Genomic DNA, 20116 nt, shown 5'->3' with positions numbered 1-20116 from the left:
TGCCTAATATAGTAATTATATGTGTAATTCCGTCTTAAAAACCTAGTTATCAAAATATTTGGTCATAGCTTTGGAACACACAATTGTTTGTGCTTATAAAGATGTTTATAATAATGGGAAAATTCCTTTGATACTGCTTTTAATTAAAACTGTAGAAACATATAGCCTTTTAATAGGTGGAATATATTTATTTCTAATCATGTTTTCTTATTCTTATGGCCAGTATCTTATATTTATTGCAACTTATGGTAGCAAAAAATGTGCTATCCATTTTAGTTGTTTGTAAAGATGCATTGTTCTATTCCAAAACTAAGCTTGTTTTAATTTTGCCTAGCTATTTCTAAGATTTGCAAGTCTGATATTTAATAATTACTTTTTTCAATGAGTTTATATTTACTAGGAGTCAAATAAAGTCTAAATTTGATATTTTTAACACCTCAAAATAGATGGGCAAGTACACACACACACACATACACATACACACACACACACACACACACACACACACACACACACACACACACACACACACTCACAGACACTAAAATATTTTAAACAAAAATAAAAGGGGTATGGTTGCGAATACTCCTTCTTTAAGTAACTATGCATTGTGAGGGATGTTGTTGCACATGTGGACGTGTATATATGTCTATTGGTGTCTGTGTGTTTAAGCATGTCTTTTCTAGTGATAGTGTTGCATAAGTGTTTTGTTTTCTTTTTAAGTTAAGGTGTAGCATTGGGAGTAGGAGCAAGGTTAGAGTTAGCATGTATTACTAAGGTGGTATAGGGAAATAAGCCCTTACTAATGCGTGCAATTCTTAGTAGTGCCCTTCCCCTAAATCCAACCCTGCACCTTATTTTAAAAAAAAATCCTGTGTATTACACTACCACTACGTAAAGTATATTTGAATTTTTGATATGGTTTTAGTTTGCAGGTCACATAAGGAAACTGGTTGTTTTTCTTTTAGAATCTTTTTTTTATTTTCTAGAGTTTTTATTATGTTGATTTTTAAAAATGTGTTTTGTTGCTGGCATATTTTGATAAATCAGCACCTCTCTCTCTCTATAGATAGATAGATAGATAGATAAAGACACAGTCTGTGCACAGAAACATGGCAAAAATAGGTGGTCAAGTACAAGGAAACACAAAAAAAAGACATGGCCCATGGACATTGCTGATGTCAAACGAACTTAGACCAGTGGCATGACTGGATGAGACAAGAGTGTGAGTGCACACCCTTTGTTCAGGACTGATAAAGAAAGGAGGCATGGAACTGGAATAGTGATACACATATATGAAGCAGGAAATATGAACTCACTGAAGAAGAGGAGGACAAGATAAAGATGGGAAAGATGGAATGAAAAAAGTTCTTGTCATTGGAGTGTTGTTTATTCATTAATGCTACAGGACGGAGACATGAATATGAAACTGAAGTTAACATAAAATGATGTCATTAAATGTGATGTCACATAGGAGAAGAAAAACCGAATTACAATGGAGGAATGGAACAAAAAGCAGAATCTAGGGAAACTGTCATAGGTATTAAGGTAAAGCAAAGGAGAGCAGTGGTGGACCAGCTCTCAGACAAATCAACAGAAGGTAACAGCTGAAGGGTGGAATAAAAGCATAGAAATGAGGCTGGGGGTTGTTGTGTATTGTGTGTGATCTGAATCTGCAAAAAGCAGTCTGCAATGTTATTCAGAATAAAGTGGGAGTGGAAATTGAAAAGGGCATGGACAATGAGGAATTCATAGAGCTGATACAGAACTGTAACACAAATGGTAGAATACAGAATATGGTCCTATCAACAGTAAAGGAGGCTAGGGGCATGAAAGAGTTTAGACTACAGTGATAATTTCACAGCATGGTGTACTAATCGATTGAGGGTTAAAAGTATAAAGGCAAAGATTATGATATCGGACTTTAAATGTGTGGATCATACTGAATTGAAGGAGAAGTTCTGAAAGGAGTTAGGTGTTAAGGGCAAAATTGGCAGAGTAAACCTAGTACAAAGAGGCAGATATGGATTGCTTAAGGCTTCGAACAAGATTTTAAGGAAGAGGAAAAAAATATGAAGCACAGATTGTCACATAGGAATATGTGGCTCCCAATTATGGCAGAAGAGTAACTATAAAAGAGGTGGAAGGGAGGAGATGGTGTGGAGGTAGAGAACATGCACCTCATGGAGACAAGTAGAAGGGCAAAAAAGGTGGTGAGAGCAGCGAAACCTTAAGTCAGGATGGTACTGGTAGAAATTATAAAAGAGGAAGGTTTTTGTAGAGCTGTTCATTATTTGCAAAAATGAAAGTGGATCATAGAAATCCAGGTAAAAGCAAAAATACTGAATGAATACATTACTTCACTTTCATGAAGAAAACAAAGACAGAGTAACATGCAGGGAATGAATCAGGGTAGTGTGAGGAGAGCAGAAGAAAGAGACCAGGATAAAGATAAAAGGTATTCTCTAAGGACAAATGAAGCATATGGATCAGCTTGCTGCCTCAAAGGGCCCAGGGAAATCTGACCCATGTGCTGACAGCTTACCTTAAGGAGATAATCAATAGCTTACTGGCAAGAGCAAATGTGTCTGAAAACTAGGAAACACCATCTGTGGTGCTTTTGCATGTAGGGTGAGAAGCAGAAACCAGTGTAACCACATGTCTGTTAGCCTAACAGCAAGGGCACTAAACATGATAGTGATATCCTTAACGAAATGCCTGTTTGCTTTCATTGAGAACAACAATCTGGGTAACAACCAAGATGGATCTATAGCCAGAAGGTTTTGATAGTCATAAATGATCCAGTTTTTTTTAATAGAGTGCAGGATAGTTTAACGGTGGAATATGTGTGGATGTAGTCAACTTGGACTTCACTAAAGACTTTGACTCACTCCTGCATAGATAGCTGCAAGGAGCCAAACACATGATGAGGGCTGGATAAAGACTGTGGAACTAGACTGATGAATAATCCAGGGATGGGAATAGTGGGTATGGATGTTAGATGCACAGGAATTATTAAACTGAATAATAAAGTACTGAGATATGTATCTCAGGGTCCAGAAGTCTTTTTCTGCATGTTTACTTTAGTCATATTTGGGAGAAAAGAGAACATAATCAGCTTATTTGTTGAAGATGCCAAGATGTATGCAATAGTGCAGGTCAGGAAAAATAAATCTGATGGAGGATCAGGAATGTCTGGCTAAATATGCGAAAAGGTGTCAGCTGAGGTTTACTACAAACTATTACATTTGTCTCACAATGAACCTTTTTCCTACCTGGAAGAGTGGAACAGATAGCAAAAGACCAATAGATGGATCTTAGAGAGTATTAACTATATCATTATTGGGAGATAAATAGCAGAATGTTAATGTGGTCAAGGCACCAATTAGAATGTTGGGTATGTCATCAGAGATATAGACTCCTTTGCACTGTTGTAGTGGCGGCAAGAGGTGTATAAACTTTAGGCTCCTGAAAGCTTCTTGAGAGAATCCATTAAAAGGGTGCATAGGAGAGTTGGAAAGGATAAAGAGCAAAATTGATATATAATATGGTATAAGTACAACAGGTCATGTTACGGTGATGTGAAAGAGTCAAATTAGCAGGTAGGAGAGAGTGGGGACTGTGTGGCACAGTTAGCAGATTTAAGGATCACCGCACCCTGGATCTGTGAAAGTTTTCCTACAAGTAGAAGTCTGTTTATTCAAAGAATAGACTAAAAGAGCAGGTGTTAATAGGGAATCCACTGAAGAACTAACTGTGAAATGGGACAGCTTTAGATATGAGGGGAAACAGTGACTGATGGAATGATGAATGCTGAGAGAACTTAAAGAATCAGCTAGATAGGCGTATTGTTTTCCTTCTGTCAGCATTGAAATATAACATAGTATAATAGTAACTCATAGCCAAAATACCTTCTGACCGGAGTACAGTTTTTAACAGGCTTATAGACTCTCTGAGATCTAATTCTTTCTTAAAGTAGACTATAAATAGGTCCATATTCATGACCTTCTAAATATTTGATAACATGCATGATAACTATTGTTAAGCACATTTCTAATGTGTTACTATTGGGCCTCAGGCTAGAGTGGCACTTAACTAGCTTGTTTTTCTGATACTGCAACATAAGCTTTGTGCTCCATGTACTTCAAAACAAGTTTACCAAACTTTACATTGATAAGTCTAATATCTTTGCACCAACCTCTGCAACCTTAGCAAAAGTATTCACTAATGACAGCAATAAACTTATCCAAGACAAAATAATTTCTATGTGGATTCCAACAAAGAATTAATAACTAAACTTACAAAAGACTGACAAAATTCTTGACATGAACTCATCTACACAAATGCCAGTGCAATGTGAGTTTCCACAAAGGTTAAAATAATTTCTAGCTATACAAATTGCACAACTCAAACACGTTCCATACCAGAGGTATGTAAGCAGTTACTGGTACCCACTTTTTTCCTTCTCTGTTTTTATCAAATAACCTATTGTACAAGGTCAAATAAAAATTAAAATTGATATATTGTACCACTAGACTTTTTACCACTTCTACCAGCCACAGGGTATGTGCATTTATATGCATCTAAAGGTATTTTGAGGCCTCATTGTGAGTATGATTTCGAAGTTTACACTTTTTCAAGTAAAAGAAAAAATACTCAAAGTCATTAACACTTTTCTAATCTAAATGTGCAGTTCCATTACTGTATCTAGAAGTTAAAAAACTAAAAACACAAGGGGAAGAAGTCATCAGTTGTGTCAAATGACTACACACAGACACACACAGACATACACACAGACACACACACACACACACACACACACACACACAGCTGCATATACACTTGTGCCAGGCAAAGGAAAAACAGCATTTACAGCAATGGTCTGAATGACATGGAACCTGTTATTAATACCATTTGCAACTACTTACCATTTGGGATCACACAGCCTTGTAAATTCTCACCACATTTAAATATACCCTGGGATTCAATAAGCATTTTTTTCCTTGCAGAAACAATGTAGCCCTTACTGCATGGAATATGGCTGCTGAGCGATCCAGTAAACTACTGTTCTAATGTGTATGAGCCTGCTTACACTGTTCCTCCACAGACACCACTGCATAATGCTAATTACCTCATTTGCTGGTGAAAATCATGCAAATGAGGTGAATTAGTGATTTAGCAAGCAGGCAGACATCCGTGCAAGAATAGTGTTAGTTGCAAAAATGTATTCAGCTACTATCCGAATACATTTCTGCAAACATTAAAACGAAGGCATGACAGCTAAAATAAAAGCATGTATTATAATCTTTTGGCATGCCAATGGCCAAATATATGGCCATTGGCATGGAAAAGTGTTTAATATTTACAAAAATAAAAGGTTTTTTTTTGGCCAATCTGTCACGAAAATAAATAAAAATGTGAAAACTCAATTTTAAGGGAAATCTACATTTTGCCATTATAGTCTATGGCATGCAGAATCAAAACAATACCAGGCAACAGTGGTTGTTAAGGAGAAAGGCTCTGGGGTAGTGCAGTAACTGTGGTCTAAGGCAGTTGGGTATGCAAATGAGGGGAAATTTACTGAATCATAAAAATATTCTAAGTGCCAAACAGCACCTAACCGTGTAGGTGCTATAACACGATGCTGTAAGCAGGAGGAGCAACAGACATGAAACGTGGGTGTGTCATGCAGGATATAAGCACATTGGAGCTCTATGGCCCCCAGATAAGCTTAGCTAACCACAACTAAGCAATGGGGTGTGTCTGAGGCTGTATTGACTTATTCCATGAAATGAAGAGCGTGTTTACATCCAGGGAGAGCACTTCCTAGTGTTTACATTGGCTAAATGAGTTTGCATGGTGTGTAATGGGTAAAAAAAAATGCAGAAATGGCAGGACTGTTTACATTTGGACACCAGGCTTAAAAGGGGTGTAAATGGGAAGGGAAAAAAAAGGAAAATAGCAGAATAAAAGCAATCAAGAACAAATTACATAGCTAGCAGGTGGAATGCATCATAGTCAGCCAATCATACAGGCAGCATCTTCAGCACAACATTATAAGCTATGGAAACACCTTACAGTCTGGATTTTAGCACAAACTCTGCAACATTGGTGTATACATGCGGGGCAATTTTAACCAGAAAATGTTAGGGGCTGCCATTGCTTTGATCCATCAGTATGTGCTAGAGGCTGACGGTGAGGAGGATAATGCTGACAACCAGCACATACAAAGAGGAGAAGAGTGTTCAGACCCAGGGTTACTTACCAGGGGCTGCATGATCTGGAGATAGTAGAGTGCTTCAGGTTGGACAGAGACATACTTCAGCAAATCATCGAGCTGTGCTGGCCTCAACTTAGACCTAGAGCCAACAGAGGGGAAACCATCCCAATGTGGATAACAAGGTATGTGTAGCCTTAAGAATACTAGCTACAGGTACATTCCAAAGACCTACTGGGGACATCATGGGGGTCTCACAGGCATCTGCATCCAAGGTACTCCACCAGTTCCTGGATGCCATGCTACCACATGCCAGTGAACACATTCACTTTCCCAACACCCATGAGGAGAGGACCAGCAATATGTGTCTCTTCCACCATGTAGCAGAATACCCAGAGGTACTTAGTGCAATAGACTGCATGCACATCCACATCAAAACACCACCCGGTGAACAGGGTAGGGTCTACATAAACTGCAAGGGATTCCCCTCCATCAACTTCCAGGTCATGTGCAATGCCCAAGGCATTATCATGAATGTCTGTACTGGCAGCCCTGGAAGCTCTCATGAGTCCCACATTTGGCATTCATCACAGCTGTACCAGGCATTTGCCAGTGGAGATATCCCATATGGCCATTTGGTGGGAGATACTGGCTATGCACTGGAGCCGTGGATGATGACGCCCATCAAAAATGCACACACACCCACACAAGAATGTCATAATGAAGCACACACACAAACCAGGATAATTATAGAGTGTGTGTTTTGGATGATCAAGTCATGGCTCTGCTGCCTTAACATGTCTGGTGAAGCCTTGCAGTACTCTCCAGCCACATGTGCACACATGTTCATAGTATGTGTCATGCTACACAATATGATCCTGCAGAAATAGCTGCAGTAGGAACAGCATGGGGAAGGACCACACAGCCCACCACCATTGCCAAGGTTACCACATGCATAGAGGGACTCAGAGGAAAAGGCCACTGAGCCTGGTCCTGTAGGCAGATGGAGGCATGCCCAGTATACTCAGGCCTTGGCAAAGAGGCAACACATAGCACACACACTGACACTGTAAGGACCCCAGGCACTGACACCTCTCTTTGACTCACACACACAGTAAAATGGATGACATGCACATCACATTACCTGTAACTTACCATGTATAGGCAGTGTACTGTGTGCATCCAATGTTGGCTGCCCTCAAGAGCCATCATCACAACTGCTGCAGGCACAAGGTAAGTCAGTCTTCTTAACAATAAATTAATGGATTAGTACATTTTGGTAGCATATCTATGGTAATGCTGCATGCATGCAAGGGAATGGGGTGGTCTACTGGGATAGCAGCAAACAACTAACAGCTATGGGGAACACCTGGAAGTGCCAGCCCAAAACTGGCCTCCCCACACTATGCATTATTACCCAAGGTGGCAAATCCCACTGCAGTATATGTGTGCTGACAGCTAACTGGTGGGTCATAGGACACAGGCATGGGTGTCAGTGTGGGGATCCCATACCTATCCCTCACACCCACACAGCAAAACAGCTGTAGAAAACCAGAGAGAAATATCTGGTAAAGGCACACAAATGGTGGCAATATTGAACTAACCCCCTATAGACTCACACAGTGATAGTACAGCAGGCCTCACAGTTGCAGTAAGGCTAATAAGGGAAATAAGTCTGAAACTCAAATGTTTGCCATTACAATCTGACCTGTGGTCTTTACTGATATGCCTCTAGTCCCCACAACAGGGCACAATAGTATGGTAAATGGAACCAAAATGTAAAGCAAATATCAGCACAGTCTGTGCAAATGTGTACAGTTGACAGGTGTGCCCCCCATATACCTACAGAACTGCAGTAACATCTATGTTTGCAGGGAAACAGCAGCATACAACACATTGGCAGGGCTGTACCAATACACATGAAAACATGTTTCCTGTTTCCAATATGTAGGGGTCAATGAGTTATGTGTATGTGTGGTTAATACTGTCAGGATTTGACCAGCACATTCTCCTGGCAGTTGTGTTGTTGTGCCCTAGGTACAATGCTGTATTTAACAGGCTATGTGCAGATAACTACATTGCCAACTGTTATGAATGTCAGTGACACCCACTGCTCTATCACTGACATACCCGGAAGTCACAGTGCTATGTGGAATATGCTACTCATATAATGGACATCTTGAAGGATGTGTAGCCAAGCTGCTAAGGCTTTTGCGAATATAGTGCTTTTTGGTACTGTTACCACTGGTTATTTTCGATAATAATTTTTTCTTATGTTTGGTTTTACATATAATGGGCATGCCTGCACAGTAGAATGCAGTCTGTAACCACACCAATAACTCCCCACCTCTGACAGCAAGACGTCTGGACAAGGGCAGAAATAAAAGTGGAACAAAGGCACAATGATAGGCATGTGTTGTAAATATTGCCCTTACATAATGAGAAAGTTGGTAGGGTGAGGAGTTTGCAATAGCAGGAATTGTCTGAAGGTTATGTAGTGTGAAACAGTAATGTCTGTCATTATTTTGTAACATCACTCTTCAATTATATGTAACTAACTTTCCATACAAACACAGGTTTACATAGGCAGGATGAAACTTCTAGCCAAACACCTGGACAACCTGTCAAAAAACTGTACAAGTTAGATGTATGGCCACACAAGGATATGACATCTCAAGTTAGAAAGATGCCACACAAGCAGGTGAACCCCAGCCAGTATATCACCAAGTTGCTGGACTGTTTACACAGTGCGTCATCACTCAACTGACTGTAGTCACACCTCACAAATGGTCTTGTTGGGTAAAAATGTACATAGCTGCATCATAATATTGGTCTATGCATCATACAACTAGTATTCCTCTGATAAAGCACTGTGATGATCTGAGGATGTCTGGCACTAGGTAATGGCACTATATATTACAATGTCAGACAACAGATATGTCAGAAAATGTGTGCTAAATAAACACAGTACCACGAGGAACATCCTATGTACTCCTGAGAGATATGGCTGTAGCACACAAAACCCTGGACTGGAGTACACCTATCTCTGGAATGGCGTTCTACTCAAACTACAGAAGGTCACACTGGGCATGCTCCTAAATCATAGGACATATTGGAACTCATATCGGACTATTTGACTGTATTGTGTGTGTGTGTGTGTGTGTGTGTGTGTGTGTGTGTGTGTGTGTGTGTGTGTATATATATATATATATATATATATATATATATATATATATATATATATATATATATATATATATATATATGTGTGTGTGTGCATACAGACAGCTATGTACACCTTAACTGTCCGCACACATGCACATCAGGCAAGATTACACTCAGCTAGCTGTAGGTGGCCCATATGTGATATATCTGCATTTGTTGCATGAGATAAACAAACATATATATGGGCAACAGATAAAATATGTCAAGCATACACACAGATAGATGTGGGGAAGGGAGAGACAGACTGTGATAGAGAGAGAGAGAGAGAGACAGGGGAATGCAGACAGAGTGAGTCACACACAGATACCCTGAATGGCATACAGTGATGTCTTGCTGTGGACAGTGGCATACCAGTTGTAAACATTTGCATGTGCCAGCATAAAACTTGAGCCCCATTGTGTAATAGTACTGAGGATGGGTTTATAATATCACATCACCTGCATGTGTGTGTGTGTGTGTGTGTGTGTGTGTGTGTGTGTGTGTGTGTGTGTGTGTGTGTGTGTGTGTGTGTGTGTGTGTGTGTGTGTGTGTGTGTGTGTGTGTGTGTTTGTCCATAGGTCTACGTATTAGGAGACTGTTCCCACTCAGTATACTCACAAGATCTGCTGCTATCATTCACCGTAGAAGTACCATTGGACACCTATCACCACTGTAAGCTCTGTAGTGTATGCAATAACTGTGTAACACTATAGTACAAATAGCTCGATAGGTAGGGGTTCTAATCTCAATACTGGCAACTGTGTGTGTCAACTGAGTGTGCAAGAGTGAGGGAGTGTGTATGTGTGAGTGTGTGTGTGTGTGTGTGTGTGTGTGTGTGTGTGTGTGTGTGTGTGTATGTGTGTGTGTGTTTGTTTGTAGGTGAAACAGTTTTAGGCCATTCCCACCCAGTGGCCAACTTTATCAGTCCTGCTGATGTCATTCCCCTTATCAGCACCTTTGGCCGGTTCTCAGCTCAGTAAGCTCCGTAGCACATGGGATAACTGTTTAACCCTATAATTCAAATCACTAGATAGGCAGATCCGGCAAGTGTGGGGGTGTATAAGTGTGTGTGTCTGTGTATGTTAGTAAGAAGAAGCGTGTGTGTGTGTGTGTGTGTGTGTGTGTGTGTGTGTGTGTGTGTGTGTGTGTGTACACTTTCTATCACCATACTTTACAAGGCCTGCTGATGTCATTAACCTTAGAAGTACCTTGGGACAAAGTGAATTCATATAAACTCCATGGTGCGTCTGATAACTGCTAAACACTATAGTAGAAATAACTAGATAGATAGGCGTTCTAGTCTCAATACTGGCAATTGTATGTGTTTGGGTGAGAATCACATCCTGTGTGGGTTATACCATTTAGATGTGTGTACCATCCACGCCTGTTTACCACCTCCTGATGACATTACTTTATATAGCGTGTTAATGGCATCTGCCTCACACTCAGCATGTTAAACTGTTGTACAGGCCATACCAGTCATCTGTCTGGATGTTTGCTGCCCATATGTGGTCTGTGTCCCCTAACAATGGCCATGTGTGTGATATTATTGCCAAATAGGCCAGAGTTGGTGTACTGACACACTTGCCAGCATCAGATATCATACCTGACTGAAACATCATGCTGATACAACGTCTGTTGCCCTATCACTTCTCCAGGCTTGTAGGAGCAATAAATGACTCCAGTATCTATTTCTGGTGGGTTATCTGACCATTCATGAAGGCATTCACAACATTACTTGTTGTAAGAGGTCGTGGGTTATGTCCCACACATATAATCTATGTGGGGCATGTCATGTGTATGTAGCACTTTAGTACATTAATAGTATTGCTAGTTGTGTTTGTGTTACTCTATGCACATCCCCTGTGTCAGTCTTTACTGTGTGTATGCAAAGGATATATCATTTTGTCTCCCTGTCCCACCCTGTGAACTCAGGAATACATACCACAAACCTGTCATACACAGTACCATGCATGCCCTTACCAACTGCATCAGAGTCAATTGTATGGGAAAGAAATGGCAGGGGAAACAGGTGCTGACACGTGATTCTGTTGTGGTCAATCTAATGGTTAAGCTTGTGAGGGACCTACTGACAGCACTCCAGTAACCTGTTCCATATGTATGAGCATGTGGTACTACACAACGGTGACATGTCTGAAGGCTACCTGTCTGTGACAAGGGTTATGTACACAATATCACACTATCTGACAGCAGTGTCCATCACACACTGTTGCATGCATACACACCTGGTAAAAGTACATATAAAGCTGTACCTTGACTATGAAATGGTTGGTGTATTTCCATGCTACCATACTCCACATTGGTAATGTTTGCAGAGCCACAGCCTGCAGTCACACAGACACCTGGAACAAACAGAATTCAGCATTTCAGACTACATTCAGTCAGTGTTACTAACAGCAATAATGCATCATGGCTTATAAGGTACATACACCTTTATGTGTACCCATAACAAATGCAAGAAGACAGCACCATACACAGTATTAAATAGCTACACTGTACTATATTCACCCTGTGCATCAGACCCATATTACCCTGTGGTGTGGGATTGTCAGATGCTTAGGCTGGGCCATATGGTTGACATCAATGTGTGTCTGTTTGGAGAGGTATCCTATAGATGGGCTGTGCAGAGGTGCTGTGTGTGTCTGGAGGTGACCTGCCTGTGATACAGATGTGTGTGCGTATGTATGCACACAGTCACGCCATGTGGCTGCCTACACATGGGTTTGTTGGACAGCTGTGGACCATACATGGCAGGATGTCCAGTTCACCATCTCTGGCCATGGACACATGAACTAGTCCTGCCAGGGATCTCACTGGCACCACCAGGCCCAATGTCAGATGCAATACTGCTTCCTGATGGTGACTGCTGTCTGCTGGATCTGTGTCTCTAACAGAACCATCCAGGACCATGTGCCCATGGCCTGCTTTATTGTGATGTGGACAGCAACCCCCCTTCGGTATTGCTGGTGTCACTGCCACTATGGGAGTGTGAAGGTACATGGCCCCATACAATCTCAGCTGATGTTGCTGCTGACCTACGTCCACATGGCTGACACCCATCATCATATGCTCTAGCACAGACATGCAATGGTTGAGAATTTCCAAGGTCTCACCCTACCGTCTATTCATGACCTCAGTATTTTGGTGTGTGGCCTCGCCAAGGTCATGTATGTCACCATGTAAATCAGGAAGAGTTACATCCAACACCCTGAGTATTTGTCTGGTGTTGCATTCATTATGTGCCTGTGCATCCATGACAGCCCGAAACATGCATCTTATGACACCTGCTGTGGCACTTGTGACAGTGACTTGACAAGCAGCAGTCCTCCTGTGAGCACCCCTGTCCATCCGCCTGTGTGGGACCTTGCCTGCACTCTGGCTATGGCCAGTGTCTACACTCACACCTGCCATAGTCACCACACTAGCCTGCTCCATGCCACAACTTGCCAACTGTCTATCAACTGTGGCTGCTGGGGACAGGGCATGTACAGGCATTGTGACTGTGTGTGAGGACATTGGGGATGACTGTGGGATGCCAACCAATGGAACAGATTCATCCCCTGACAACATCACCTGTGCCTGAACATGACCAGCATCATTGCCAGAGTCTGCAGGGATACTAACATCAGATTCTGAGCGGGAGGGACAATGACCGCCATGACCACCTGTGGGGCAAAGACAATATATGTAAATTAATACCTGAACTACACCATTTGCTGCTACACATGCACACACCCACACACACACACACACACACACACACACACACACACACACACACACACACATGCGCACGCACACATGAGGTGGCAGACAGGAATTACACAGACCTCACAATAGCAAAATTGTGACATTCATAACACAGTCATACCACTAAATACACACCCTGGGCAGGCCCTCAACATCATGTAGTGCAGCCCTTTCCACTTAATGTTACTGCTTATATACAACTCTGTGATTTGTGAGTAGTGTTATTAGGTGATGGGCCTTCAAGTAGCACACACTGCACCCATGTACACATAATTGCTGTTCACCTGTATAGCACAGTGGCAACTCCTACAGAACATACCTCTCAACGGTGCAGAGTGTTGCTGAATGGCTACATGTGTGCCTCATATTTCTGGTGTATTCGTCATAAATCCTGTGTTTGTCTGACACATTATTGGGATGATATGAGGACTGATGTCACTAATTAATCACATATTTTGAGTCTCACACTTCAAACCCTGCTGTACATGTATGTTACAACAGAAGTGGTTACAGTAACAATCTTCTAAGCTTACAGTGGATATTATAAGTGTAGACACCCTTGATAGCATGCCAGGTTTGTCTGATATATGACAAGAGACCACATAAATCATGTGATAACATTTCCCACCTTTATTGTGACCTAAAACCTGTGCAATCCAATTGAAGAAAAACACATCAGTTAGGGGTAACATGTAGAAGTTGAAATATGTACAATAGGCTGGTTGCATGACTGTGTACACCCTTAAACTAATACTTTTTTAAAGCACCTTTTGATTTCATAACAGCAGTCAGTCCTCTTGGGAAGGTGTGCATCAGCATGGCACATCTTGACTTAGCAATATTTGTACACTCTCCCTTGCAGAAGCCCTCCAACCCTGTCAGATTGTAAGGGCATCTCTTCTGCACAGGCCTCTTCAGGGCATCCCACAGATTTTATATTGGATGGATGTATGGACTGTGGCTGGGCCATTCCAAAACATTGATTGTTTTCTGGTGAAGATATTCTTTTATGGATTTTGATGTATGGTATGGGTTATTGTTGTGTGGAAAGGAGTAAGTCCTCTCCATCTACAGCTTTCTAGAAGACACATGACGATTTTGGGCCAAAAGGGACTGGGATTTTGAACTGTTCCTACTCCCCTCCACCTTGGCTAAAGGCCCACTTCCACCTTATGAACAGCAATCCAAAAGCAGGACATTGCCATCACCATGCTTCACCATTGGAATGGTGTTATTTTGGTGATGCACTGTGTTGTTCTTGTGCCAAACAAACCTTTTGGTATTGTGGCCAAAAAGTGCAACCTTGGTCTCATTACAGCATAACACATTTCCCACATACTATTGGAGACTTGATATATTTTTTCTTGAGAAATTTGCCAGACCTGGATGTTGTTCTGTGTGTGAGAAGGCTTCCATCATCCAAACCTACCCCATAGGTCAGACATATGGAGAATACAGGAGATTGTTGTCACATGTAGTACACAACTAATACTTGCCAGAGAGTCCTACAACTTCTGTAGTGTTACTGTAGGTCTCCTGGTAGCTTTCTTGACCAGTTTGGGTTTTGTTTTTTCCACACATTTGGAGGGATGTCCAGTTCTTTGCAATGTCACTGTTTCCCCATATTTCCACCACCATTTGATAACTGTCTTCACTGTGTTCCATGGTATATGCAATGCTGTGGAAATGTGTGTGTGCCCTCCTCTGGGCTGATACCTTTCACAAATGAGATCCCTCTGCTGCTTCATAAGCTGTATGCAAACTATGGCTGTTGTGTAGCAGGTAACTGAGTAAATTTAGGATAATCCTGGTAGGACAGCTGACCATTATTTGCTGTTAATCAAAGAGTGTCTGTAATTGATGGCAGGTGTGTACCCAAGAAAACATAATGGTGTAATAATATCGAAAGCTACTTCAACACAATATTAGCTTCAGCCTGTGCACACATATGTATCTAGCTTCTTGTAAGTCTTTTAGGTGTCATAATTGTTCTCCTAACAGATTTGTTTGTTTTACAATTGAATTGTACAGATTATAGGTCACATGAAAGGTTGGAAGGGTTCACAAATGTTTTATTGTGTCCTCATTTTTGTATATCACAAATACCTGACATTCTAACAGGTGTATGTACACCATTTATATGCACTATATAACACTAATTTATAAAATATGTCTCTAGTTTTGGGCTTTTATCCTTCCATTTTGTCAGTTTTTGTCCATATTTCTTGCAATGACAGGTTGTGAGGTATGCTACAGTTATGTTTCATTTAATGCAAATAGGCCCCTGTCATGACCACTGTGATGCATTGCAGTTAACCCCACCACAAATGAACATGCAGATATCACAATATGTCTGAGAGTAACAGTTGTGTGCATGGTCACATGCATGACCTTAACATTCCTGGGGTACTGGTGAGCCAGAACAGGCAATCCCATACTCACCAGCTTCAGGCTACTGTCCCACATCCAGAACAGAGGTACCTATGTAGTTGTGGGGAAGAGGTATTTTCAGCAGACTCACATTTTGCATTGGTAAAAAATTAATGCTATGTTTATGCACAGGTACAGTACAAGCTATGATAGTACACAGTTTGCTTTCCATCACCAGAGATGTGCACTTGTGTGCATTATTAAACTCCACCCACAAATGCAGTTTGAACTGGCATATGCATCTAGATCCTCTATAGAAGACAGTATGACTGCAACATGAATAAATTGATGTGCACTGTGGCTTTACCTGGACACTCCTCGCCTGTTGCCTGGGTGCCACCCACCTCCATGGTTTGTGTTTCATGTGCTGGCTGTTATGTGAGGCCTGCCCCAAGGTTGGCAAGGAGCTCCTCTGTTGCCATAAGTGGGGCCTGTAAGGCTGGACCCCCCACCTGTAGCAATGCGGTCCTTGGCCATGGCAGTAGCCCTTTGCTAGCACGATGTATCAGGTCAGTTGCCCAATGCCTGACCTGATCATATGTGCGACCATGATGGCCCAAGTTGTTAACTCTGTGGATAAGATCATCCCACAGGGCAGTCTGCTCCTGGAAATTTTGTCAGCTACTGCTGAATAGCACCGCATGGTGCTGGATTATTGCTTCAGTGATAGCTGAATTTTCCTCTGCATAGTATGCTGCCTGATGCTGCATGCCACCTGGTAGACATGAACAGAGAAATACATCACAGGATCTCAGACATTGCCCGGAGTTATTACAGTACATCAATATTGCCTATCATTAGCCACCACTTACAACTGCATCATACCCCTTTCATCTATCAGCACAGTATGAACCTGCATTGCACTCCTGGTCCTGATGTGTCATGTTCCCCCATTGAGGGCCAGTACATTGCATAAACTACCATTAATCATTCACGTTTGTGTAGAGGGGTAATAGGGGCTGTCTTCCTTGCAGATGGTATGTCAATGGTGCTCAGGCTTTGCTTGCATGCAGTGTGTAATGGAGCTAGAAGCATATGCCTGAGTTCATGTAGGAAGCAGACAGGAATGTTATCAAGTCACATGGAGACTTGCTTTTATTGACTTTGATTAGGCAGTATGCACCTGTTACCTGATGATGAGGGGAGGGGTGCGGGTGCTTTGTATATCCATCTATACTGATGGTGAGCCAGGGGATGATGTTTGCCCTAAACCTGTCTGCAGCAGGATGGCTATAGCTATGGTGTGTGTGTATGTGGTGTGATTGACCATCATTACAGGGTAGGTTGGGTTGTTGCCTCTGAGATTGCAGGCATATGTGAAGATGGCCTTGTGATTGCCCGTGGTGGATGTGTCCAATCTGTACTCATAGTTAGCCTTACAGTAATCTACCTGCTACCTTATATGTTCATTCAGACAAAGGTTGACTTGCTGACAAGTTGGTGTCTGCTCCTACTTTGCCCAGTACAGTCAATAGAGTGACCAGTTATGTGGTTTGTGTATTGCTGCTGTCTAGCAAAGGGGACTACTCTACTTTGCTGGAGACAGGTTGTACAAGTAAGGTATTGCTGAGTCCATGCAGCTATGTAGGTGGTCATATAGCTGTTTGTAGTAGGCATGGACACAAGGACATAACACAGTTGGACACCTCTCCAATTTCAACCTGATAATCATGCTTATTCTAGTACCCATGTCAGTGTCAGGGCAACACAATGCCCAGTAGCTGTAGAAATCTAACTCTGTTGGATGCACAGAAACTAAGATTACACATGTGTACAACATGTACAGCTTATTTACCTGACATTTTGCATCTCATGTCTGTTGTTATGAGGCAGCCAGGTACACCTACTCATACATACATGTGCACAAGTAATACCTGATATACATTTCTGTTCTATGTCAGCATGGCACACTGTATTTACACTCTTACTGCTCAGTCATTTCTGTCAACCTGTTAGATCTGGACATCTATAGGACACCACACATACATGTGGGGCGATGGGCCAACATTTGTGACACTTTCTTAATATTGCTGTAACACACTTAAGTCATTTGATAGCACAGTAGCCTTTGCATTCACAGACATACCCTGGAGGATGTCCAATGCTCATGTGGCAGGAGGAGAGGAAAAAGGCTAGGAGTATGCTAGTGAGGGTAGGAACTGTTAATGTTAGTAGTATGACTGGTATGGGTACAGAGCTAGATTATATGATGGACAGAAGGAAGGTTGATATATTGTATATGCAAGAGACCAGATGGAAGGCAAGTAAGGCTAGGTGTATAGGAGTCAGGTCCAACTTGTTCTATCATGATGTGGATGGGAGGAGAAATGGTGTAGGGGTTATCCTGAAGGAACAGTATGCCAAGAGTGTGTTTCGGGGTGAAAAGAGTGTCGGATAGAGTGATGTTTATGAAGCTGAAAATCTATGGTGTAATGATGACTGTTGTTAGTGCATATTCTCCACAAGTTACATGTGCAATTGATAAGACAGAAAAACTTTGGAGTAGTTGGATGAAGTGGTGATGACTGTACCCAAAAGTGAGAGAGTGCTGATTGGAGCGGATTTCAATGGGCACGTTGGTGAAGGGAACAGAGGGGATGAGGAAGTGGTGGGTAGGTATGGTGTTAAGTAAAGGAATGCAGAAGGTGAGATGGTGATGGAGTTTGCAAAAAGGATGGACATGGCTGTTGTGAATACATATTTTAACAAGACAGAGGACATAGGGTGACATGCAAGAGTGGAAGAAGATGCACACAGGTGGATTATATCCTATACAGTAGGGCCAGTTTGAAAGAGATTGGAGACTGTAAAGTGGTGACAAGGGAAAGTGTAGTTATGCAGCATGGAGTGTTGGTCTGTGGGATGATGTTGGTGATCAAGAAAAAGAGGAGGAGTGTGAGGGCAGCACCAAGGATCAAATGGTGGAAATTGAAAGAAGGTGATTGTGAGGTTGAGTTCAGAGAAGAGTTAAGATAGGCAGTGGGTGGCAGTGAAGAGTTACTGAATATCTGGATAACTACAGCCAAGCTAGTAAGGGAGATGACTAGAAAGGTGATTGGTGTGACATCTGTGCAGAAGAAGGAGGAAAAGGAGACCTGGTGGTGGAATGAGGAAGTACAGGGGAATATACAGAGAAAGAAGTTGGTGAAGAAGAAGTGGGATTGTCAGAGAGATGAAGAAAGCAGACAGGAGTATAAGGAGATGAGGTGCATGGCAAGGAGAGAGGTGGCAAAGGCTAAGGATGAGATGTATGAAGAGTTGTATGAAAGGTTGGACACTAAGGATGGAGAAAAGGACCTGTACCAATTGGCCAGACAGAGGGACCAAGCTAGGAAGGATGTGCAGGATATAAGGGTAATAAAGAATAATGAGGGAAACACTCACAACCAAGTAGAGTGTGTTGAGCAGGTGGAAAGAGTACTTTGAGTGGCTGTTGAATGAAGAGAATGAGAGATAGAGAAGGTTGGATGATGTGGGTATGGTGATTCAGGAAGTGCAACAAACAAGCAAGGAGGTAGTAAGGATAGCTATGAAGAGGATTAAGAATGGAAAGGTTGTTGGTCCAGATGACATACCTGTGGAAGCATGGAGGTGTTCAGGAGAAATGGCAGTGGTGTTTTTAACCAGATTGTTTAATGAAATCTTGGAAAGTGAGATGATGGATGAGGAGTGGAGAAAAAGTCTTCAGGTACCAATTATAAGAATAAGGGTGATGTGCAGAGCTGTAGTAACTACAGAGAGATAACAGTGTTCAGTCACAGCATGGGCGGCACAGTGGTGCAGCGGTTAATGTTGTCGCCTCACAGCAAGAGGTTCTCCGGTTCGATTCTCGGCTGGGGTGCCTTCTGTGTGGAGTTTGCATGTTCTGTTTTCCTGTGGTTTCCTCTTTCTCCGGGGTCTTTCTGTTTCCTCCCCAAAGACATGCATTTGGAGCATTTCTCCCGGCCTCGGCCTGAAAAAAGGAAACAGGGGAAACCTAGTCGGACATTCCCGGTCAACAAATGTTAAATAAATAAATAAAATAAATAAAAAGTTATGGGAAAGAGTACTGAAAGCAAGGTTAATAAAGGGAGGTGAGGATTAGTGATCAGCAGTATGGTTTCATGCCAGGAAAGAGCACTACAGATGCAATGTTTGCTCTCAGAGTGTTGATAGAGAAGTACAGAGAAGGTCTGAAGGAGTTGCATTGTGACTTTGTGGACTTAGAGAAAGCATATAACAGGGTGCCTAGAGAGGAGTTGTGGTATTGTATAAGAAAGTCAGTAGTGGCGGAGGAATCTGTAAGAGTGCTATAGGATATGAACAAGGGTGGTGTCAAAGCATTGAGTTCTGTGGAGGGAGTGTCAGATGCAGTTAAGATGGAGGTGGAATTACATCAGGATCAGTGTTGAGCCCTTTCTTATTTGCAGTGGTGATGGACAGGTTGACAGACAAGATCAGACAGGAGTCCCCGTTGACTGTCATGTTTGCAGATGACATTGTGATCTGTAGTGA

Source organism: Protopterus annectens, chromosome 4.part0 (genome assembly GCF_019279795.1).
Source record: "Protopterus annectens isolate FY-2018-M chromosome 4.part0, PAN1.0, whole genome shotgun sequence".
NCBI classification, from domain to species: domain Eukaryota; kingdom Metazoa; phylum Chordata; order Ceratodontiformes; family Protopteridae; genus Protopterus; species Protopterus annectens.
This window is presented reverse-complemented; position numbering follows the sequence as displayed.